This window comes from Oncorhynchus keta, chromosome 19 (genome assembly GCF_023373465.1).
Source record: "Oncorhynchus keta strain PuntledgeMale-10-30-2019 chromosome 19, Oket_V2, whole genome shotgun sequence".
NCBI lineage: Eukaryota > Metazoa > Chordata > Actinopteri > Salmoniformes > Salmonidae > Oncorhynchus > Oncorhynchus keta.
The window spans coordinates 35,498,859-35,524,455 of NC_068439.1; the positions used below are offsets into that span (position 1 = coordinate 35,498,859).

General features: G+C 43.5%; 1 long non-coding RNA gene across 4 annotated transcripts; it reads right to left on the reverse strand.

Moving 5' to 3' along the window:
* Positions 1-627: 627 nt before the first annotated feature.
* Positions 628-25,569, reverse strand: LOC118398143 (uncharacterized). 4 transcript variants are annotated; one of them, XR_004828562.2, is made up of 5 exons: positions 25,193-25,569; positions 24,720-24,755; positions 17,120-17,216; positions 16,386-16,673; positions 12,998-13,614 (listed from the first exon to the last, which is right to left on the reverse strand). It is a non-coding gene; the product is annotated as an uncharacterized LOC118398143 (long non-coding RNA). The 4 variants fall into 4 exon arrangements; XR_004828560.2 differs by lacking the exons at positions 12,998-13,614; positions 16,386-16,673 and adding an exon at positions 628-4,173 and having other exon boundaries at positions 25,193-25,563; XR_008070930.1 differs by lacking the exon at positions 24,720-24,755 and having other exon boundaries at positions 25,193-25,567.
* Between the last annotated feature and the right edge of the window lie 28 nt (positions 25,570-25,597).

The following is a 25,597-nucleotide window of genomic DNA, read 5'->3' on the forward strand; positions in this document are numbered from 1 at the left end:
GACAGTGTGGTGACAGATTTTGTATGGCGGCTTGTGGTGACGCCCTGTGATTTTGCCGTGCGCTGAGTTGTGCGTGATCACCACAGGGTTTTTCTTTGCTTCGCCGCACCAACCGTCTGTTGGGGCTTAATTAACATGGCCGTCAACACTCCCAAGATGCAGCTGACCAGCACCAAAGCCAAGAGTTAGACTCCTCCATGTATGCAGAAACGTAATTATATAGGTCCTGTAATGGAAATGACCTGTTTGTATTTTGATAGTATTTGGAGATGTATCTAATTACATAATGGTCTATAGATGAGCTGCCCATTGTAGTGGCCCAATACTACAACATATTTAATTTCCTGATAGTGATCTATGAACATTTAATTAAATAGGCAAAGTAGCATTTTGTGACAAAAAAATTGTACTACTACTGCTTGATTCATAGACCGATAATTCAGACAACCTTTTCGCAGTCCAAAAGGTCAGCATTGTTTGTTCTGCCATGTGACAGAGACTTTAATCCATTTATTCACTCAGATTTAGCTAGCTTGCGTGCTTTGCTGAACTCCGGGTTTGGCATCAAAAGGCAATATGAGAGGCAGTGCAGAAGTGAGCAACAGAGAGCGACAACATAAATCTTACTCAATTCAAGAAGAAGCTTTATTTATTTACCAAACAAGAAGAAAACACTTGTAAAAGAGATCACAAGATTAAACAGTAGGCTGGACCATTGTACGTAAACAGCAGGTTTATCCTACTAGAATAACTCTCAATAACAACAAAATATACTGTAAAGATACTTTTCTAGTCATGTCAAGTAATTCAACACGTCGTAATTTGAACTCTGTACATAAAGTCTAAAATGGAATATAAGGCTTGTTTCTAATGTAATTTGACCACCATCCCGAATCTGTATCAAAGCATTTGCATTGAGAAGGTGTATGTAGTAACAGAGTTGCAGTGGAATAAACTTCTAATGTAAACACAATACTCTCACTTCAGTCATGTCTTTGAAGTTACCCATGTTCAACTGAATGCTGAAACAAAAAAAGATTTTATGCACTGCGCTGTTTGTGATCAATGTGAATTGATGTCACCAATGCAGTAAGCCAATGAGCGAGTACAACAATAAGGACTTGTATACAGACATATGCAAAAACAAAAAAATGCAACAACCTTTTGGAAAATACAGTCAACTGAGTTGCGTCTCTCCTCATGACATTCCAATGAAACAGATATGTATGTGGTCAATATGTCAGATCATAGTATCGCTGTCTAATAAAACATGTGTGGATATTTATGTCAAATGACTTATGATCTAATTCAATAATAAAATCACCCCTTGGTTAACATTTACATTTTAGTCATTTAGCAGATGCTGTAATCCAGAGACATGTAAACGGCCAGTCTAGAGCAGGGATGGGAAACTGGTCCTTTTGCACGCCTGCGGATGAATTTCCCCCCCAAAAACTAAAACATTCTGCTCAGGGCCCCCAAAAGTCTAGGGCTGTCTCTGACTGCATGTGCGGTTATGGATGTGGGTATGCAGAACCGTGAGCCACTGCAGCCCCTCATAATGACTTCAGATTTATGGTGGCTCCCACCCACATCAAAGTTGCCCATCCCTGGACTAGAACATCAAAGGAGGAGCAAACATGTTCTAAGGTTTGGGATCTGCAAAAAAAACATCCCAATTTAATCACATACAGTAACACGCATTTCCAGTTTGCCAAACAACACAGATCATCTGAGTCTCTTTGCAGGTAGAGCAGCAGCTCATCATAACAGGAACTTTCATCAGAGAATATACATGCAGAACTCCCTCAAAGGGCAACTATCTTAAAGGGTAATAAATGTCTTATGAAACTATAGGCTCCCAGGCTGTTCCACCACCAGTTTGTCAAATGTAAACAAGCTTTATGTAAGGCAAAGAGCTAACAAAGAGGAGGAGACAGACTAAGAGCGGTGAAAATCGGCATTAAAGGGATTAGAAACAGAGAAAGTCTGCATTCAGTGAACATCTGTGCCGGTATACAGCACCAATAATGCCACCTGGTTACGTGACTCTCAGTCGATTGAGATAGGTCCCCAGTTCAGAAACTATGAGTTACGCTAATTTATTTCAAGTTAGGATTCAGAACTTTCAGGAGTCTTGTGCTACATATGTAGGATCTTAATTTTAGTCAGTTTGCTACAGCAGGAAAATCATCCTCCAGCAACAGGACATGGTGAATTATTATGTGGATTATAATTAATGGACATTTTTGTAAAGGTTGATAACACATTTTTTTTATAAATCAAGTTAGAAATGTCTAAATGGAAACAATAAATTATAGAAGCCTTTTTAAACCTCAAATACACTAAATGGTTGCATTTCCTGCTGTGCTTGTAAATTCTCAGCAACAAAAGACTGATCAAATTAAGATTCTACATCTGTGTAGTAGTAATAGCCGTGTTTCAGTGAATTGTTGCCCCACTGGGCACAGACGTCAGTTCAACGTCTAGTTTTGATTTACATTTGGTGGAGTTGTCAACTAATGTGAATTCAACTTGAAATCAACAACAAAAAATCACCGTCATTGGATTTAGACAGAAATTCCCTCACATTGATTACTGTTTGCAAATTCAACCAGTTTTCCACTCTGATTCAACGTCATCACATTGAATTATTTTGTTGAGATAACGTGGAAATGATTTTCTTCAGGCTTGTCACTGCACTGTCAGTGACAGCCAGAGTAATAAGACTCATCGTCAGTGGCTGAACTGAAATGCACTCCCAGAAAAAGGACAACTGCAGGCTAATTTGAGAGATAACGACACACACTCCCACCCCTCGTCACAGAGAGGAAAGTGCTGCACTCGTTCCCCTGACGTGGCCAGAATAATCCCACGTTTGTCGAAAGGCTCCTGGGGTGTGATATTGGACAAAGTGTGATGGTCATTGTAGGTCTTTGCATGTTTCTGAGTATATATGAGCATAGAGTGCATGAGTGTTGCGAGTCTGTGTGGGTGTCTTTGTGTAGGAGAATAGTTTGTGTAGTGTGTTTGTACAGGGGGCCTGTATGACCGTGTGTGTGTGTGTGTGTGTGTGTGTGTGTGTGTGTGTGTGTGTGTGTGTGTGTGTGTGTGTGTGTGTGTGTGTGTGTGTGTGTGTGTGTGTGTGTGTGTGTTGTTTGTGTGTGTGTGTGTGTGTGTGTTACTGACTGACTAAGTACAGTAACCTAAAACCTAGGCCATAGAATTACAGCTTTAAAGATCTCTCTCTTTACCAAAACCAACATTTTAGAACACAAATCAGAAAGGGCAGTGTACAAAAAGGTGGTCTTCTTAGCATGCCAGGTCAGGTTTAGGAGGTGATGTGATCAAGCTGTGCTCAGTCACTGGAGTAGTTATATCACTTGCTGCAGGAGAGGACAGGCTCCCCCTGTTCCTTCAAGAGAAAAACAGCTTTTCTATTTCAGTTACGATAGCCTGTCCCTTGGGCAAAACACCAGCTTCCCTCGTAGCACCAGTGAAGGACCCCTCTGGCATTGCAGTATCTCGGAAATGTTTAAGGGCTCAGGAAACACAGTGATCCCCTTGTGGCCAAGGTGAAGAACCTCCCACTGCCATTGTTCCTGCCTCAGAGTAGGAGTCCTCAGGCAATTCTATAGTCAGCCCGTATCTCAAGATAACACTCAGGAATCAGAAGATGTGTTTCAATGCGCTGAATCCGGACACGTGGAAACTCTCTTAGATAGATATCTTTGATGCTTCTTTGGCAATGCAGCAGCTCTGGTCACCAGCACCTCAGGCGATGCAGTACAGCAGCCTTTGATAAGGAAGGGCCCTCAGGCAATACGGTAATCAAAGGTGTCCTTCTCCATGTAGTCAGTCCAGGTAGAGGAGGGCATGCTGCGGTAAGGGTCGAGCAAGATACGGAAGCAGCGTATGATCAGGAGGCCCAAGACGAGGAAAAGGATGAGGACAAAGATGAAGGCTGCCTTCGCCTCCAATGTCAAAAAAGAGGTTGAGGACAGGTCTGATTCAGAGGTAGTCAGGGTACTGCTCAGGAAATCCTCATCCATCTTGGGCGAAGTTGGGTCACTGATAAACTCTCCCTCCTTCTTCACCCTCACCACCCGTCACACAAGCACTGAGGAGGTCAACTCAGTGTGTTAGGTAGAGGGATAGTGACGCTGCTGGCGGCTGTGGAAAACCAAAGGAGTTATTGTCTTGTAGTGTGTAAGTGAAAGTGGAAAAAATACATTCTCTTTTTTCTATGTTTTCTGTTTTTATCTTATGAAATTGTTTATGCAGGGCTCTCTTGTGAAAGAGACCCTGGTCTCAATGGTGACTCCCTTCTTAAATAAAGGTACAAATTAAAAACATTTAAAAAAAACCTTTTCAAAACCTGTTGAAATGATTTCAAGATCAGCTTTAATGTTTCCAAAAAGAGTTTCAGATAACAAACTGCACGTTTGTTGTCGTTCTTTAAAAGCACTATTCTTTCCAACTTCAGGAGGTAACCTCCAACTGACAAGAAAATATAAGAAATTCAACAGTTTTTCCTCCTCTCCTTCCTCCCTGTTAGGGCTATTCCTCCCGAACTGCCTCCCTCTTTCAGAATAACCTAGCCCTGCTGTGTGAGAGGGCACGTACAGTGGCATGGGGTTAGCACTAAGACCTCATTAGTCTACTGTGAAGACCGAAGAAAAGAGGCTGCCATCCTTTCAGCTCGAGGGCTGGACCAAGTAAATTCACTGCGTGTGTCTCTGAGCATGGTGTGAATGGTGAAGGGTGCAATGTTACAATGCAGTGTGATGTTTGTGATCGTAATACGGAGAAAAACAAGTATGAAAGTGTGAGTGACTACAGAGCTGTTCTTGTGAACGTGATTACATAATCACGGGGGTGTTGAGCTGTGCTTGATATATGTAAGTATATTGGTATGGATGGAGAGCCTAAAAATATATGTATACATATATTGCCGGGGCGGCAGCGTAGCCTCGTGGTTAGAGCGTTGGAATAGTAACCAAAAGGTTGGAAGATCAAATCCCCGAGCTGACAAGGTACCAATCTGTCCCTGAACAAAGCAGATAACCCACTGTTCCTAGGCTGTCATTGAAAATTACATATCTTGAAAACTTGTTTGCTGGCATAGAAAACCTTTTGGGACAAAATCAACAATGGACTAATGAAACAAATACCAAAATATAGTTTTGGGGTGAAGTTTTCCTTTAAATAATTCTTATTGCAGGCATTGTCTTGCAATACGTTGAGCAGTTCATTGATCCATCAGGGTAGTGTTTTTTGGCGATGGGAAGAAAGTAATTAGCCTTGGGTGTGTCCCTAGAGGTCCCTAGAGACCTGGAATGCCAGGACAGTCGAGACAGGAACTGTGGTCCGATAAGGACCCATTCTCATATGAATCCAACTCCAAGAAGGTCAAGAGCAAAACTCACCAAGGGAAATCTTGAGTTTCTTAAGTAGAATAAAATGAGAATACAAAGTAGGTGCAAGTTGTTACATTTCTGCTATTGAAAAATAGAATGAACCTTTCTCTTTACCAGGAGTGGGTGTGTAGCAGTTTTACAGCAATGCATTATAAAATGAAATGGGATGGTTTAAGGTGAAAATTATGAAGGCTGGACACCTAAGTCCCTGTAATTTCTGTGATATTGATGTATGTATGATGGCTATAGATCAGATTGCTTAGTGGAACAACCGAACAATCGTATGGTATGTATTCATTTGTGGATTTCTATCAACCATTTCATATTCTCTGTTACGAATGATAAAATGGGTGGTTTGAGCCCTGAATGCTGACATACATGTAGACATACATGTAGACTGGTTCTCAGTGGCTGAGCAGATTTGAGACAGATCCGATGTCACCTACATGGCCTGTTGGACCCATGTAGCTGAGAGATTATCACTGAGACAAAGGAAGGCTTTCAATACCTAGATTCAGGGTTTCCACTGGCAGGCTGTTCAGTAATTTGGAAAAACTGTGATGTGAGAAAACATTACGGGAGAGAAAAATGGCAGAAGAAATTATAGAGCTCATAGTCTTGTATGTTGTGCTAAAGCGATTGCTGTCAGAATTAGCCTTGAGGCCAGTTTGGCTCGAGGACAGGTCAATCGGGGGAAGAATTTTAAGGTTGAAATGTCCAGGGAAGGTTTGTTTGAATTAGCCTGGCTGTCGTTATCTCAATTGGCTTAATGAATTGGAAATTATAATGTTTTCAGACTCCCTAAGCTATTGCACAGAGTAGGATGTTGAATGGGCTGACTTTAATGAAACAAAGATATCGCAATGATGGACTTGTTTATCAGCAAAAGGTTGTATTACACAAATTAAAAACATTTTTGAAAGAGCTTCATTGTGTTGTCTGTCAGTTAGATGCTTTCATATCCCTCATGTCAGTGCAACCAAGTATGTGTTTCAACCAATCAGGTTGTTGAAAGTAAGATACTGAAACAATGTCCTAATCCCACATAACTGCCCCCCAACAACAAAAAATTCCACACTACTCTTGCTCAACTAAACATTTTATCTGTATCATCTAAACATTTGAAGTCACTCTAACAAAATGACTCTGAGATAAATTGATCTAATATTTCGCATTTTAGAAACAGTTATAATTCTAATCGAATTAAGTTAGATCTATAAACTTTATATATACACCACCGTATACAACACCTACTCATTCAAGGGTTGTTCTTTATTTTGGCTATTTTCTACATTGTAGAATAATAGCGAAGACGTAAAAACTATGAAATAACACATATGGAATCATGTAGTAACCCAAAAAGTGTTAAACAAATCAAAATCTATTTTACTCTTGGCATTCTCTCAACCAGCTTCACCTGGAATGCTTTTCCAACAGTCTTGAAGGAGTTCCCACATATGCTGAGCACTTGTTGGCTGCTTTTCCTTCACTCTGCGGTCTGACTCATCCCAAACCATCTCAATTAGGTTGTGGTTGGGAGATTGTGGAGGCCAGGTCATCTAATGCAGCACTCCATCACTCTCCTTCTTGGTCAAATAGCCCTTACACAGCCTGGAGGTGTGTTGGGTCATTGTCCTGTTGGAAAATTAATAATAGTCCCACTATGCTCAAACCAGATGGGATGGCGTAGCGCTGCAGAATGCTATGGTAGCCATGCTGGTTAAGTGTGCCTATTTAACTGTTTTGCCTCGTTAAATAAAGGTAAAAAATATATATATATCACCCTGTTGCAGGATAAATGTCTCACAATGCAGGACATTTTTTAATTGTAGTGTATGTGAGGTTGAAAAAGGCTTCTGAAGTTAGTCATTTGAATTGAGATATTTCAGACTTGATTTTCCCTTACGAAAAAGTATTGTCATGACTGTCTTGATCAGGTCAGGTTACAGGAGACCACAACCCTACAGATTATCGCTCAACCCCAAGAGAGGAGGAGAGATCTAGGGGTCTGAAGATGTGGGGTTTTTTTTGGACCCTCACACCCCTGGTAAATCTCAGGCCACAGACAAATTCCTTTGTCCTGTTACTATGGAGAACCAGCCTCAGAACATTAAACATGAACTAAAGGGACTTTGGAACAATGGTGGTCATGACGATAGATGGAATATGAAAATGTATGTAATTGTTGTTCTGTTATTAAAGGTTAATAGATGATGTTATTACGAAAACATTTAATGTGAAGGGTTTTCCTAGTATATGTTTGATGTTTATCCATTGTACGTTGTATGGAAAATATCCAAATCAAAGAGAATGTTTTGGGGAAGATGAAATGTTAAGTTAGTTGTCTAAAATTGGATTTGAGTCAAATCTGGACCTTACCTCATTAACTTGGTACGCCCAGAGAATTGCCCTAAAGGCGGCTTCGCCCACTTCTGACCCAAGGGTATAAAACCTGTGAGTATAGAATTTACAGCAGGGCTACGTGACCCCAGCTGCAGCGAGGTCTAAAAAAGTCAACGAACCCAGAACACAACGCAAGTTTGAGGACAAAGAAATAATTTTCTACCCAAGTTACGGAGGAGTAGCTGTGTCTAAGCGGGTGAATTCAAGTCGAACCACCTCGCCTCCATCTCCCATCGAATCATGGTATCTAAAGGGTTTCATTCCTATGCTGTGAGCTCTGAGCTACAGAGCTGTCTGGCTTCAGAAGACCCCTTCCAGAGAAAAGGGTGAGGGAACAGACTCCTAAGCCAAAAAGGACACTGACACCGGGAGGACGAGCAGGGAGGTGCACAGTAGAAGTGCGTCATCGAACAGCGGAGCGATCCACGCAGAGAATCCTCGGAGATCATCCCCACGTAATTACATCTATATTATGTATTATGACCCATAAGAGCGGCAGTTTGGGGCAAGGCTAGGGTTAGAATAGCATAGCTGACAAATTCACCCAAATGTATATTTCTCTTGTGTACTTTCTTTTTTCTCTCTCTTTTGAAATTCCCATTGTGGGTAACACGCGTCATAGTGTGTTGGCCCGTTATACTAAGTTCTAATCAATAGCCTATAATGTGTTTTGTCTATGTGTATCTTTTACCATCATTTTAGCTTTTTAGTAAATAAATATTCAACTAAGATTGGTGTGGTATGAATTCATTGGTGGGACCCGGGTCCGTGCAGTTTCGCGGGTTATACGACGTTCAGAACGAGATTGTTAGAGGCAACTGGTTAATTAGCGGCTGTTGTAAAATCGATATTCTGATATTCTTTGAGTTAATTTGGGAAATAGAAACTCAATAAAAACTAGTTTTCCCATGGTGCCCCAGGTTAACCTCTTGGAACACTAGGGGCAGTATTTCATTTTTGGATGAAAAAATGTTCCCGTTTTAAACAAGATATGTTGTCACGAAAAGATGCTCGACTATGCATATAATTGACAGCTTTGGAAAGGAAACACTCTGACGTTTCCAAAACTGCAAAGATATTATCTGTGAGTGCCACAGAACTGATGCTACAGGCGAAACCAAGATGAAACTTCAAACAGGAAGTGAGCCAAATGTTTGAGGCGTCTTCTTATATGGCTGTGAATGCGCCCTGAACGAGCCTACACTTTCTGCCGTTTCCCCAAGGTGTCTGCAGCATTGTGACGTGTTTGTAGGCATATCATTGGAAGATTGGCCATAAGAGACTACATTTACCAGGTGTCCGCCCGGTGTCCTTTGTAGAAATTGGTGCGTAATCTTCAGCTGCAAGCATTCTTCCATGTGATTCAGAGGAGAGAGCAGACTTCCACGAACGATATATCATCGAAGAGATATGTGAAAAACACATTGAGGATTGATTCTAAACAACGTTTACCATGTTTCAGTCGATATTATGGAGTTAATTTGGAAAAAAGTTTGGCGTTTTGATGACTGAATTTTCGGTTTTTTTTGGTAGCCAAACGTGATGAAAAAAACGGAGCGATATCTCTGACACAAAGAATCTTTCAGGAAAAACGGAACATTTGCTATCTAACTGAGAGTCTCCTCATTGAAAACATCCGAAGTTCTTCAAAGGTAAATTATTTTATTTGAATGCTTTTCTTGTTTTTGTAAAAATGTTGCCCGCTGAATGCTACGCTAAATGCTACGCTAGCTATCAATAATCTTACACAAATGCTTGTTTTGCTATGGTTGAAAAGCATATTTTGAAAATCTGAGATGACAGTGTTGTTAACAAAAGGCTAAACTTGAGAGCTAATATATTTATTTCATTTCATTTGCGATTTTCATGAATAGTTAACGTTGTGTTATGCTAATGAGCTTGCGGGGATAATTACACTCCTGGATACAGGTTTTTTTCGTAGCCAAACGTGATGAACAAAACGGAGCGATTTGTCCTAAACAAATAATCTTTTTGGAAAAACTGAACATTTGCTATCTAACTGAGAGTCTCCTCATTGAAAACATCTGAAGTTCTTCAAAGGTAAATGATTTTATTTGAATGCTTTTCTTGTTTTTGTGAAAATGTTGCCCGCTGAATGCTACGCTAAATGCTACGCTAGCTATCAATAATCTTACACAAATGCTTGTTTTGCTATGGTTGAAAAGCATATTTTGAAAATCTGAGATGACAGTGTTGTTAACAAAAGGCTAAGCTTGAGAGCTAGCATGTTTATTTAATTTAATTTGCGATTTTCATGAATAGTTAACGTTGCGTTATGCTAATGAGCTTGAGGCTGTATTCACGATCCCGTATCCGGGATGGCTAGAATCAAGAGGTTAATGAGTTAATCATTTCTTGATTCAGTTAATCACGTAATTAGAAACTTGTAATCATTCGATGAGCAACAGTCGTCACATTAACTAATACAACGTCACAGCAGTATCAACCCCTACAACAATATTCATTAATTATAATCCAAATAATAATGCACATTTCTTGTTGATGCAGGATTATTTTCCTGCTGGAGCAGACTGCCTCAAATTAACATTCTACATCTGTATATTCAATTGCAGAGAATTTTATTTCTGGACATTTACTCTCAAAGCTTGGGAGAAATGTTAACTTGTCAGCGATAAATCTTATTTGTGGGGATATATCCATATATATCCCAGAATATGGCCAGTACTATTAACTTGCAGAAACTTAAAATTATAGCTAGCTTTTAAGCAAAAATTATAGTTTGGACAAATATTACTATTAATCCTCCACCTGTAATCGTTAAATCAAAAGATTATTAAGCAGCACGCCTGACATAAAAGTGTTTACTCACCAAAATGCCAAAGAGATCTAGCTTCTTATGTAATAGTAGGCAACAGAAGTCTGACCTTTTGTATGCTTCATAATGTTCCACTGTCTGGGAGCAACAGGATCATGAGCAGGTGGTATTGTATTGCATAGGCAGGTGGGTGTATAAATCGTGCTATGATTACTGTCTTTTCCCATAGTCCCCAGTGTGCCCCATGCTCCCCAGTGTGTGGCTGCTTTGTCATGCAGACGTTACTGGCGATAAAGCTGGGGCCCCAGTGCCAGCGGTCTGGAGTACTCCACTGAGGCAAGTCAGTCTCTGATCCATGGTCACACTTTGTGGCGTCATGGTGATGGGGAAATGGGAGTTGAAGGGGGTCGCCAGGGAGCCGTAGACTTAAGCAGGCGCCACAGGGCACCTGGGCATGTTCCAAAACGGCCAACAGCCCTGTGCAGATTTATGTTTACGTCTGGCTGTCTCTCTGTTTGTCTTGTCTCTGTTTTGTCTGTTTGTAAGTCTATGTTTGTCTTTTTCTATCACTGTTAATGTTTTTCTCTCTTCGTATTTTAGATTTCTCTTTGTTTCTGTTTAGCTTTCTCTGTTCACGTTTACATTTGTCTGTTTCTATTAATCAGTCTGTTTGTGTCTCCCTGTGAAACTGTCCCTACGTCTATCTGTCCATCAGTCAGTCTGTTTGTTTTCCCCTCTACTGTCTGTCTCTTTCCATTTCAACCACTTCCTTACCCCCACAGTTGATCAGACCCCACGTTCCCCATCCTCGTCAGTCTTTGTCGCTATCTATTCATCTGGTAACCTCTTACCCCAATGCAATATACCCTTCTGTGTTCCCAGCCTATTTATTCATAACTCTACTCCTCTGTCACTTTGTCACCCAATGCAGCGCCTCTCTCGCCTCTGTCTGCTTTTCAGAGGCCACTTATGGGCTCCTTGTCAGGTAATCCATCAAAGTTCTTTCTCCAAATGATATTTTGTCAATGCTGCCTCAAAAACCAATGGTGTGACAGTGACAGCCTCAATATTTGAACCCTTTGCTCCTTAAAACCTCTAGTGACTCCCCATCCCGCATGAGGGAGCGTAATCATCGACTGACACTAATTAACATAACGCAACGTACGTAAATATTCCTAAAAAATATTCCTATTCATGAAAATCACAAGTGAAATATATTGAGACACAGCGTAGCCTTTTGTTAATCACCCTGTTATCTCAGATGTGCAAAATATGCTTTACAGCCAAAGCTAGACAATCATTTGTGTAAGTTTATCGATAGCCGAGCATAGCATTTTGTCCAGCGAGCAGCAGGTATCTTGGTCACGGAAATCAGAAAAGCAATCAAATTAAATAGTTTACCTTTGATGAGCTTCGGATGTTTTCACTCACGAGACTCCCAGTTAGATAGACAATGTTCCTTTTTTCCAAAAATATTATTTTTGTAGGTGAAATAACTGTGTTTGTTCTTCACGTTTGGTTGAGAAATCGCCCGGAAATTGCAGTCACGAAAACGCCAAAAAATATTCCAAATTAGCTCCATAATATCGACAGAAACATGGCAAACGTTGTTTATAATCAATCCTCAAGGTGTTTTTCAAATATCTATTCGATAATATATCCACCGGGACAATTGGTTTTTCAGTAGGACCGATTGGAATAATGGCTACCTCTATATTTTACGCGAGAATCACTCCATCAGGTGACCAGTTGCGTAATGTAGCCGCTTACGGGTATTCTTCAACATAAATGCGTAAAACTACGTCACAATGCTGTAGACACCTTGGGGAATACGGAGAAAAAGTATTCTGGTTGATAGTCCATTCACTGCTCGATAGGGACGCATTGGAACGCAGCGCTTTCAAAACACGAGGCACTTCCGGATTGGATTTTTCTCAGGCTTTCGCCTGCAATATCAGTTCTGTTATACTCACAGACAATATTTTTACAGTTTTGGAAACTTTAGAGTGTTTTCTATCCTAAGCTGTCAATTATATGCATATTCTAGCATCTTGTCCTGACAAAATATCCAGTTTACTACAGGAACGTTATTTTTCCAAAAATTAAAATACTGCCCCCTAGTCACAAAAGGTTGTTAACACTGTTAAATGTAACTAAATGTAATTGATAATCTTATGTTATCCTCAAAAGTAATTATTTATTATGACAGGGCCATATACAATAACTAGTTATGCTGCATACTCCAAGAAAGGTTAAAATCTCACCTTTCTGGTAAAAATTGCTGAGGTGTAGTCACTTTTGAGGACACAAGCACAAGTACACAGTACAAATATTGGTAATATTGGTGGCAGAGAAGGCAGGTGCAGGAGAGCAGAACTGGGTAATAACCAGAGATTTATTAAGCAAAACCAACGGCATCCAGAACAACAAGAATAAATGTGCACAAAATAACCCATTGTGTGCTCCCGGGGAATGTACACAAGCACTACAATAAACAATCCAACACAAAGACATGGGGGGGAACAGAGGGTTAAATACACAACAAGCAAATGAGGGAATTGGAGCCAGGTGTGAGGAAAAACAAGACAAAACAAATGGAAAATGAAAAGTGGATCGACGATGGCTAGAAGACCGGCAAAGCCGACCGCCGCCCGAATAAGGAGAGGACCCGACTTCGGCTGAAGTCGTGACAGTACCCCCCTTCGGCTCCAGCAGCGCACCGACGCCGGCCTCGGGGAGGACCCGGAGGGCAAGGTGCAGGGCGGTCCGGATGGAGACGGTAGCATTGAAGGGTCCAACACGTCCTCCACCGGAACCCAGCACCTCTCCTCTGGACTGTACCCCTCCCACTCCACGAGGTACTGAAGGCCCCTCGCCCGACGCCTCGAATCCAATATAGAGCAGAAGGAGTACGCCGGGGCCCCCTCGATGTCCAGAGGGGGCGGAGAAACCTCCCACACCTCAGACTCCTAGAGCGGGCCAACCACCACCGGCCTGAGGAGAGACACATGGAACGAGGGGTTAATACGGTAATCAGAGGGAAGCTGTAACCTATAACAAACTTCATTCACTCTCCTCAGGACTTTAAATGGCCCCACAAACCGCGGGCCCAGCTTCCGGCAGGGCAGGCGGAGGGGCAGGTTTTGGGTTGAGAGCCAGACCCAGTCCCCCGTTACGAACACCGGAGCCTCACTGCGCTGGCTTTCTGGCGCAGCATGGCCCACTGGAGGTGAACATGGGCGGCGTACCATGTCTCCTCCACGTGCCTGAACCAGTCGTCCACCGCAGGAGCCTCGGTCTGACTCTGATGCCAAGGCGCCAGAACAGGCTGGTACCCCCAGTACGCACTGGAAGGGGGAGAAGTTAGTGGATGAGTGGCGGAGCGAGTTCTGAGCCATCTCGGCCCAGGGCACGAATGCTGCCCACTCCCCGGCCGATACTGGCAATACGACTGCAGAAACCTGCCCACATCCTAGTTCACTCCATGAACGCCTTCCAGACCCTCGAAGTGAACTGGGGACATTGAGCAGACACTATAGCCTCAGGCAACCCGTAGAGCCAGAAGACATGCGTAAACTAGGCCTCTGCAGTCTGTAGGGCTGTAGGGAGACCGGGCAGAGCGAGGAGACGGCAGGACTTAGAGAACCGACCCACAATGAGCAGGATCGCAGTGTTTCCCTGTGAGGGGGGACGATCGGTAAGAAAATCCACCAACAGGTGTTACCAAGGCCGCTGTGGAACGGGTAAGGGGTGTAGCTTTCCTCTGGGCAGCTGCCTAGGAGCCTTACACTGAGCGCACACCGAGCAGGAGGAAACATAAACCCTTACGTCCTTGCCAAGGTAGGCCACCAGTACTTCCCAACCAAACAGCGCACCGTCCCGTCCGACTGATCCCAGGATGACCAGAGGAGGGTGACGTGTGGGCCCAATAGATCAACCGGACGGACAACAGATGGAACATACAGACGCCCAGCGGGACACTGGAGGGGAGCGGGCTCTGCGCGTAACGCCTGCTCAATGTCTGCGTCCAGCTCCCACACTACCGGCGCCACCAGACAGGAGGCCGGGAGTTTGGGAGTGGAATCCATGCGCCGCTCCTCTGTGTCATACAGAGTGCTTCTGCCATCACTTTCTGGGAACCTGGTCTGTAGGAAAGGGAAAAAACCAAACAGGTAAAAAACATGACCCACTTGTCTGGCGAAGGTTCAGTCTCCTCGCTGCCCAGATGTACTCCAGATTGCGGTGGCCAGTTCAGATGAGAAAAGGGTGTTAAGCCCCCTCAAGCCAATGTCTCCACAACTTCAGAGCCTTGACAACAGCCAACATCTCCTGGTCCCCCAAGTCATAGTTTCTCTCCGCCGAGCTGAGCTTCTTCGAGAAGAAGGCACAGGTGCGGGGCTTCGGTGGCTTACCCGAGCGCTGAGAGAGCACGGCTCCTATCCTTGCCTTGGACGCGTCCAACTCCACTATGAATGATCCGGATGGGCCAGCACGGGAGCCGAGGTAAACAGAGCCCTCAGGTGACCAAAATCCCTGTCCGCCTCAGCCGATCACTGCAAGCGTACAGGGCCCCCCTTCAGCAGTGAGGTAATGGGAGACGCTACCTGACCAAAACCCTGGATAAACCTCCAGTAGTAATTGGAAAACCCTAGGAACCGCTGCACCTCCTTTAGCGTGGTGGGAGTCGGCCAATTACGCACGGCTGAAATGCGGTCACTCTCCATCTCCACCCCCGAGGTGGAAATGCGATACCCTAGGAAGGAGATGGACTGCAAGAAGAACAGACATTTCTCAGCCTTGACGTACAGGTCATGCTCCAACAGTCAACCAAGCACCCTGCACACCAGGGACACATGCTCGGCGCATGCAGCGGAGGTTATCAGAATGTCATCAATATACACCACTACACCCTGCCCGTGCAGGTCCCTGAAAATCTTGTCTACAAAGGCTTGGAAGACTGATGGAGCATTCATCAACCCGTACGGCATGACGAGGTACTCATAATGCCCTGAGGTCATACTGAACGCTGTCTTCCACTCGTCTCCCTCCCGGATTCGCACCAGGTTGTAAGCACGAATGTACCCCTGACGCAGGGATCTGGAGACATATGTTTCCATAGCCGCCGTCTCCGTCTGTGACAGGGGAAACACGTGACTCCTGGGAAGTGCAGAGTCTACCAGGAGATTTATCGCACAATCACCCCGTCGTTGGGGTGGTAATTGATTCTTCTTTTTGGAGAAGGCGAGAGCCAAATCGGCATATTCAGGGGGAATGCGCACGGTGGAGACCTGGTCTGGACTTTCCACCGTAGTAGCACCAACGGAAACCCTTGAAAACCTCCCCGAGCACTCTCGTGACCACCCTGTGAGAGCCCTCCGTTGCCAAGAAACAGTGGGGTCATGACAAGCTAACCAGGGTAGGCCTAGCACCAAGGGAAATGCAGGAGAGTCAATGAGGAAGAGACTGATTCTCTCCTTGTGACCCCCCTGCGTCACCATAGCTAGAGCAACGGTGGCCTCCACCCTAATGGTTGACTATCTACGGTGTGAACGCGGAAGGGCACAGCCACGGGACCAATGGGGATCCCTAAACTAAGGGCAAACGATCTGTCTATAAAATTCCCAGCTGCACCTGAATCGATGAGTGCCTTATGCTGGGAATGCGGGGAAAACTCAGGAAAAGTAACATACAGAAACATGTATGCAACAGAGGGCTCTGGGTGAGAATGGTGCCGGCTCACCTGGGATGAAGCCAGAGTGCCCTACCTGCTGCCTTGATCCCCAGAGGAACCAACCCGGAACCGACCGGCAGTGTGACCTCTGTGGCCACAGATGGTGCACGAGACAGAACCTCCTCCAGTCTCCCTACGCACAACCCCTCCTAGCTCCATGGGCACCGGAGTGGCGGTGCTGGGGGATGGAACCGACAGAACCCTATCTGGACGTCCACGGGTAGCCAGCAAGTTATCCAGCCGAATGGACAGGTCCGCCAGCTGGTCGAAGGTGAGGGTGGTGTCCCTGCAGGCCAACTCCCGATGGACGTCCTCGCGCAAACTGCAGCGATAGTGGTCAATCAGGGCCCTATCGTTCCATCTTTATCAACTACGCAAATACTTCATCTCAAAGCTACTTTTAGATATGAAAGATATATATTACTGTAAAATATGAACACTACCAAACCAATCCCACCATATGTTACTAATGCCATTCAACTTCATGCCTGTGTGGCTGAGACTGTCATGTTTGCAATCTAGTCAATCTACAGACAGCCACCACTTTCTACTCCGTAATGTCCTAAAATCTACTTCTACTCCGTAATGATGCTAAAATGGCGCCGAAGCAGAAGGAGTTTTATGTGCCCCAACTGATTGTGTTTTTTCTGTTAGTTCATCTGCATTGCTTGTAACTTATTTTTTTTAACTGTTTTTGTACATAATGTTGCCGCTACCGTCTCTTATGTCCGAAAATAACATCTAGACATCAGGACTGCAATTACTCACCATGGGCTAGCAGAAAACTTTTCTTCTTTCACGACTCTGACGAGCCCGAGGCGCAGGATATACGGCTCCCTCTGGAACAGGCCCTGACCCCAGTGATCTGCGTGAAGAGGAGGCGGAGAAAGAGAGGCTGGAGGTCGGGCTGCCTTCTGAGGAGTAGGAGGCGATCAAATAACCCGCCCCTCAATTCTGCTCGCAAACATGCACACTTTGGACAATAAAATGGACAAGTTATTGGGAAGATTAAACTATCAACAGGACATTAATAACTGTAACATCTTATGCTTCATGGAGTCGTGTCTGAACGACGACAATATCAACATACAGCTGGCTGGTTATACGATGTACCGGCAGGATAGAACAGCGGCATCTGGGAAGACAAGGGGCGTGGTCTATTTATTTTTGTAAACAACAGCTGGTGAACAATATCTAAGGAAGTCTTGAGCCATTGCTCGCCTGAGGTAGAGTTTCTCATGATAAGCTGCAGACCACATTACCTAACGAGAGAGTTCTCATCTATATTCTTTGTAGCTGTTTACATACCACCACAGTCAGAGGCTGACACCAAGATAGCATTGAATGAGCTGTATTTCCCCACAAGCAAACAAGAAAACTCTCACCCAGAGGCGGCGCTCCTAGTAGCCGGAGACTTTAATGCAGGGAACTTAAATCAGTTTCACCTCATTTTTATCAACATGTTAAATTTGCAACCAGAAGGAAAATAACTCTGGACCACCTATACTCCACTCACAGAGATGCATACAAATCTCTCCCTCACCCTCCATTTGGCAAATCTGATCATAATTCTATCCTCCTGATTCCTGCTTACAAGCACAAATTAAAGCAGGAAGCACCAGTGACTAGATCAATAAAAAAGTGGTCAGATGAAGCAAATGCGAAGCTACAGGACTGTTTTGCTTGCACAGACTGGAATATGTTCCAGGAATCCTCCAATGGCATTGACTGAGCTAAAGGCTAGAGCTGCAGCTTTCAAGCAGCAGGACTCTAACCCGGAAGCTTATAAGAAATCTTGCTATGTCCTCCGATGAACCATCAAACAGGCAAAGCATCAATACAGGACTAAGATCGAGTCGTACTACACCGGCTCTGATGCTCCTCGGATGTGGCAGGGCCTGCAAACCATTACAGTCTACAAAGGGAAGCACAGCCGAGAGCTGCACAGTGAAACGAGCCTACTGGACGAGCTAAACTACTTCTATGCTTGCTTCGCGGCAAATAACACTGAAACATGCATGAGAACACCAGCTGTACCGGAAGACTGTGTGATCACGCTTTACGCAGCATATGTGAGTAAGACCTTTAGACAGGTCAACATTCACAAGGCTTTCAGGGCCAGAAGGATTACCAGGACGTGTACTGCGAGCATGTGCTGACCAGCTTGCAAGTGCTTCACTGACATTTTCAACCTCTCCCTGTCCCGAGTCTGTAATACCAACTTGTTTTAAGCAGACCACCATAGTGCCTGTGCCCAAGAACACTAAGGTAACCTGCCTAAATGACTACCGGCCCGTAGCACTCATGTCTGTAGCCATGAAGTGCTTTGAAAGGCTGGCCATGGCTCACATCAACACCATCATCCCAGAAACCCTAGACCCACTCCAATTTACATACTGTCCCAACAGTCTCCACACTGCCCTTTCCCACCTGGACAGAAGGAACACCTATGTGAGAATGCTATTCATTGACTAAAGCTCAGCGTTCAACAGCATAGTGCCTTCAAAGCTCATCACTAAGCTAAGGACACTGGGACTAAACACCTCCCTCTGCAACTGGATCCTGGACTTCCTGACGGGCCACCCCCAGGTGGCAAGGGTAGGTAACAACACCTCCGCCACGCTGATCCGCAACACAGGGGCCCCTCAGGGGTGCGTGCTCAGCCTCCTCCTGTACTCCCTGTTCACTCGTAACTGCACGGCCAGGCACGACTCCAACACCATCATTAAATTTGCCAATGACACAACAGTGGTAGGCCTGATCACCGACAACAACGAGACAGACTACAGGGAGGTCAGAGTCCTGGCCATGTGGTGTCGACAGGGCTGCAGTGGAGCAGGTTGAGAGCTTCAAGTTCCTTGGTGTCCACATCACCAACAAACTAACATGGTCCAAGCACAGCATGAAAGTCATGAAGTGGGCACGGCAAAACCTATTCCCCCGCAGGAGACTGAAAAGATTTGGCATGGGTCCACAGATCCTCAAAGGGTTCTACAGCTGCACCAACAAGAGCATCACTGCCTGGTATGGCAACTGCTCGGCTTCCGACCGCAAGGCACTACAGAGGGTATTGCGAACGGCCAAGCTTCCTGCCACCCAGGACCTCTATACCAGGTGGTGTCAGAGGAAGGTCCTAAAAATGGTCAAAGATTCCAGCCACCCTAGACTGTTCTCTCTGCTACCACACGGCAAGAGGTACCGGAGTGCCAAGTCTAGATCCAAGAGGCTTCTAAACACCCCCAAGCCGAAAGACCCCTGAATATCTAGTCAAATGGCTACCCAGAATATTCATATCGCTCCCCACCACACACCCCGCACATTGACTCTGTACCGGCACCCCCCTATATATATATATATATATATATATATTTTTTTTTTTACTGCTCCTCTTTAATTACTTGTTACTTTCATGTCTTATTCTTATCCATATTTTTTTGAAACTGCACTGTCGGTTAGGGGCTCGTAAGTAAGCATTTCACTTTAAGGTCTACACCGGTTGTATTCGGTGCATGTGACTAATACTATTGATTTGACTAATATCCCCATTATTGTGCAATAAATGGTCATTTTTGCCATGAATTCACACTAACAGGTGGCAATTTGACAATCTTGATACTTAATTCTGACTTGTAAGACTACAGGTTTTCATCTATTGGATAGAAAATTGACTTTGCCTTTCCAATCAGAAAACCCACTGCATTATTCAGTGGATCAAGTATGGCTCTTTCATCTCAACACGATCAGTCTGAGAGGACATTCATGTAGTTCCACAACAGAGAGCATAGACGATGAGAATACTGACCAATCATTTACTTCACATTCTTGGCATCCCACCCAAACATCCATCTGGAAGTATGGTATAATACATTAACATGGTGGAATTTGATTACTGTTATCTCTTCCACTGCCAGGGAGACAAAGAGAGGGGGAGAATACATATCTATCTGCAGATAGTCAGTATTTACGCGTGAAAAAAAGAAAGAACACAGGTTTCTATCATGCGGAGAGGTGTGTGAGTATGTGTGAGTGGGATAGGTGTGATTAATTAATATTGTTCACTTCAACATTTCTGGATGATTCAAGAATACACATAGTTGATTCTGGGTCAACTATACTTTTTCATAATATGACATCAATACTTCAGTCCAGTGAATTAAAATGTAAAAACGTATCAGCATTAGAGTTGTTCACACGAGATAGGGCTGCTCTTTACAAACGCTGAAATAAATGCCTCTGGTTTGTTTTTTCTACAAATTCGACAGCAGTTCATGGCTCATGGTCGATATGCATTACAACACCATATGAAATGTGAGTCAAATGTGAAACAAGAACGCATAGGAAATGTCCACTATTTGAGACTAATATAAATCTCATGATTTTGCAGTCTTCCAGTGACAATTACAGACACAAGGGAATGAAAAACGGAATAATTCAGTGGTTAGGATAGGAATTATGGGTAACAAAATGCTATGGAGAGCACCACGAATGTAATAATATTCAGACTATCCCTTTGGGATTTATACGCGTCCAATGTATCATGTAAAACCTACAATGCTTTCTCTCCCTCATCCAGTGTATCAATTCTGTAAGTCTGTACACTGAGCATTTAGAAGAGAATTTCGACAATAAAAATATATCCTAATGGTTATTTTTAACATGAATGCAGAGAATACTGACATTATTAGGCTAAATCCGCACTGTAAAGTTGGTTTGATGAACCACATTGTCGTTGGGCCCCCCAGGCGAGAGTTGCGCCGACAACCCTTATTCTACTACATTTCATTTTGTACAACAGCAGTAAGGTTTGAGTACAGAATTGGTTTCATTAAGATTGATTCACATCCCTTTCCTTTCAAACCCTATGCTTAAAACATTTGTGTTACTCGTGGTAAATAATGGTCAGCTACTGTATGACTGCTTTTGGTTGACCCTCTCAGCTGCACTCGAGCCTTTTGGGGGATACGGTAACGTCGCGCTGCCATGTATCACTGTTGCTATTAGCCTTGCGTAGTCATTATCGATCTCCCATTGTGTTCTTTGTCTGTGGCGGTAATGGCAGCTGTCACTTAGGATGACTTATGCGGCGCCAGCACGGTGAGCCAGCATGGTGAGCTCTGCAGCCGGTAACGGCCCATACATTTATGTAATCGGCGACTGACGGCGCTCACAGCTTCCTGAAGAACTGAATGAGGGCCTGAACAGTGATGATGCCATAGACTGTCTTACACAGGCAACCGTGGGTTGCAGGCATAGCCAAGGAAAGTATGGGTGCTGAGGGTGCTGCAGCACCCCTTGAACCTTTTTTAAAAAGTATTTCAAAAATATATACACTACCGTTCAAAAGTTTGGGGTCACTTAGAAATGTCCTTGTTTTTGAAAGAAAAACACATTTTTTGTCCATTAAAATAACATCAAATTGATCTGAAATATAGTGTAGACACTGTTAATGTTGTAAATGACTATTGTAGCTGGAAACGGCAGATTTTTTATGGAATATCTACATAGGTGTACAGAGGTCCATTATCAGCAACCATCACTCCTGTGTTCCAATGGCACGTTGTGTTAGATAATCCAAGTTTATCATTTTAAAAGGCTAATTGATCATTAGAAAACCATTTTGAAATCATGTTAGTACAGCTGCATACTGTTGTTCTGATTAAAGAACCAATACAACTGGCCTTCTTTAGACTAGTTGAGTATCTGGAGCATCAGCATTTGGGGGTTCAATTACAGGCTCAAAATGGCCAGAAAAAAAGAACTTTCTTCTGAAACTCGTCAGTCTATTCTTGTTCTGAGAAATGAAGGCTATTCCATAAGTGCCAAGAAACTGAAGATCTCGTACAATGCTGTATACTACTCCCTTCACAGAACAGCTCAAAACGTCTCTAAACAGAATAGAAAGAGGAGTGGGAGGCCCCGGTGAACAACTGAGCAAAAGGACAAGTACATTAGAGTGTCTAGTTTGAGAAACAGACACCTCACAAGTCCTCAACTGGCAGCTGTAATAAATAGTACCATCAAAATACCAGTCTCAACATCAACAGTGAAGAGGCGACTCCGGGATGCTGGCCTTCTAGTTCCTCTGTCCAGTATCTGTGTTCTTTTGCCCATCTTAATCTTTTATTTTTATTGGCCCGTCTCAGATATAGCTTTTTCTTTGCAACTCTGCCTAGAAGGCCAGTATCCTGGAGTCGCCTCTTCACTGTTGACGTTGAGACTGGTGTTTTGCGGGTACTATTTAATGAAACTGGCAGGATTCAATCGTTGGATTTGCAAGAGTTGTTGCCCTGTCCCTTTCTCTGCCATTGCCATTCTAATGGAATCCAGAAAGAACAAAACCCTGTCCTCAAACATTTACATAAAAAGGTGCAAAGTTATGGGCAAAGACACAAAACATCCACATGAAATTAAATATTTTTCATGATCACATTTTTTTTTCAACCTTTATATAACTAGGCAAGTTAATTAAGAACAAAATCTTATTTACAATGTCGACCTACCCCGGCCAAACCCGGGTGACACTGGGCCAATTGTGCACCGCCCTGTGGGACTCCCAATCACGGCCGGATGTGATACAGCCTGGATTCAAACCAGGGTCTGTAGTGACACCTTTTGCACTGAGATGCAGTGCCTTAGACCGCTGCACCACTCAAAAAACAACCACTGTTTGTGTTGTATTAATTTTGCATCCTTACAAACCTCTTAATGTAAATGTACATTACTGTATTGTACATAGGTTGGTCATTTATAGGTTTTAACCTGTAGACTTTCCATCACCATGAAGAAAAACAATGGACAACACAGTAATTGAGTACATTCAGGCATCAGGTGGTTTGTGATGATGTGGCTCATTTGGTAGAGCAGGGCGCTTGCAATGCTAGGGTTGTGGCTTCGATTCCCACGGGGGACCAGTATGAAAATGCACTCACTAGTGTAAGATCATTTTAGTTTTCACGTAGAAATAAGTTGCATTTGCAAAGTATTTCAAGGAACTGGGAAACATATATCAAGCATGTGTTTTTATAATCCACACTTGGCCTTTACTAGTCTTGTATTAGTGGACCGATATAGACGGCTTCAGCTATGGTAATTATTTTTTTCCGAATTTCCCCCAAACTACTTCCCATGGGTATGGTTGCAGGGTAGGGAAAAAAGTAGTCGTAGCCTACGCTACAACTGTTTCAGCCTCTAGCATTAAGATTAATGGAGTTAGCCGGAACAACCTCATTTCTCTTCACGTGACAATGTTTTCAGGCCCCGAGTATGACCAGCTATAGCCACAGTTCTGATGCATCTAACAAGCTAAAGGTGTTACCTAGCTCAGGTCACGCAAGTCGTTACTCAGAGAATAACATGCTCTGAGGCTGATATGTGAGGACAGAATAAAATGTTAAGAAATCATTCAGAAGTGTAACGGGAGGAATGCGGTTTGACACTTAAATACTCGGCCCTATCTCCGGCACTTTGTCCTCCCCAAACTCTGTTCTCACACTTATAGGCATCTGATGACAAATGATTCAAACAGTATATCACTCATTGGATGATTGTATATGTGTGATACTAAAGTGTATTCAAACGCAATGCAAAGAACAAACTAATAGTATTGTTATGTATCTTGAGCAATACAACAAAATACAGTAAGTTGAGGCACAGTACAGTACTTTTGTATTGAAATAAAAGATTTAAAGTAAAAAAATATCACTGCCATTCACTGAGGAAGTGTCACGGCCAACTACATGTATGGTCGATTCCAAAGAAAATGTAACCTCTATCCAAGCTTTCTAACAGTCTTTCAAAACGCCTGTACCTGTATTTGAACATTTTTGTCAGACTTAGATAAGATTTAACCCCCCCCCCCCCTCCCCCTCCACACACACATGTTTAGTTACTATGAATTCATGATTAAACATATGTTAAACAAAATGCACCCCTATATCTGGAGGACAGAAGAAATGGTAAGACATCATTTTGAAGTAGAACAGGAGGAATGAGGTTTAACACTTAAATACTCCGGATACTAGTACATTGTGGCAAAACTCAAATGGCAACGTATTTACACTGATACATCCTCATACTTATAGCTATGCATACACACACTTTCATACTCACATCCATACACAAACCCCTTCAATAGGTCTGATCACATACAATGCCCCGGGTTTGGCCTCATCTCCCTCACACTGGAGAGGCAATCGAGGAGGCTACTTCCTTACATCAAACTAGGCGTCGGTCTGGAGCAGATATGCTCTGAAATTTCCATCACAGAGCGTACTCTCCAATTCTTACCCTCTCACTGTTAATTATCTTCCTCTGTCTACCTTGCTACGGGTGGGTGTTGTTACCTTGCGCCTTATTTCTCTATTTTTACCTGTTTATGTCGCCTATCTTCCTTGGTCATGCATGTCTGTGATAGAGACAGAGATAATACGACTTTATGGCAAACAACCGAGTTCTTAGAATCAGAACAGCACTGTAGAACATAGCGTGTATAATAAGTAGTGTTAATTGCAGTGTAGCCTAGAATGCCTCTGGCTATGCCAGAGGGAATGTTTCTGTACTTGTATCAGTACATTTTAAGCTAATAACATAGACCTAACAATTATTGTAAATGTGTGTTTATCTTGTGTTATAATAACCTATGTTTAATATAAACGATAGGACTGACTGAAAAGCTGACTTCATTCATTATAGGCTCCTGGTTGTAGTTAATTACACGTGAAAGCTCACAACAGCGTTGCTGTTAGATGGCTTCATTTATCTAGTTAGCTATACTAAAAATAATAATAGCCTAAAACGTATATGACATGTATGGCTTGCTTTATTCAAAATAGAAGAACATACCTGCCAGGCTACAAGTGAGCTCTCCCGCGCTGCCTCTCTTTACGCGAAAATTGTCAGGCGGACTTGTGCCCTCGTGGAGAGTCAGTGCAGTGAATAAATAATACGGAGGTATTCATTTGTGATACTTCCACTAGGCTAAAAACAGCGTTTACTCGTTCATTCGTGTCGGCCAACCACGGAAAAGATAAACGTGTCAAACTTTGTCTGCCTCTTATCCATTTGGTGGAATTTCAACCACGCTCCGTCTCCGCTTCCCACCCCTCCTCGTGCACTTTTCCAATCCCGCCTCTCAGTCACACAACAAGAGGATAATGGTGGTGTCTCGTTCCCTTAGCAACCAGTTGCTACAGTAATATTCCTATGTAATTCAAAGTGTTGATGATGATGATGAAGAGTCCAGATTTA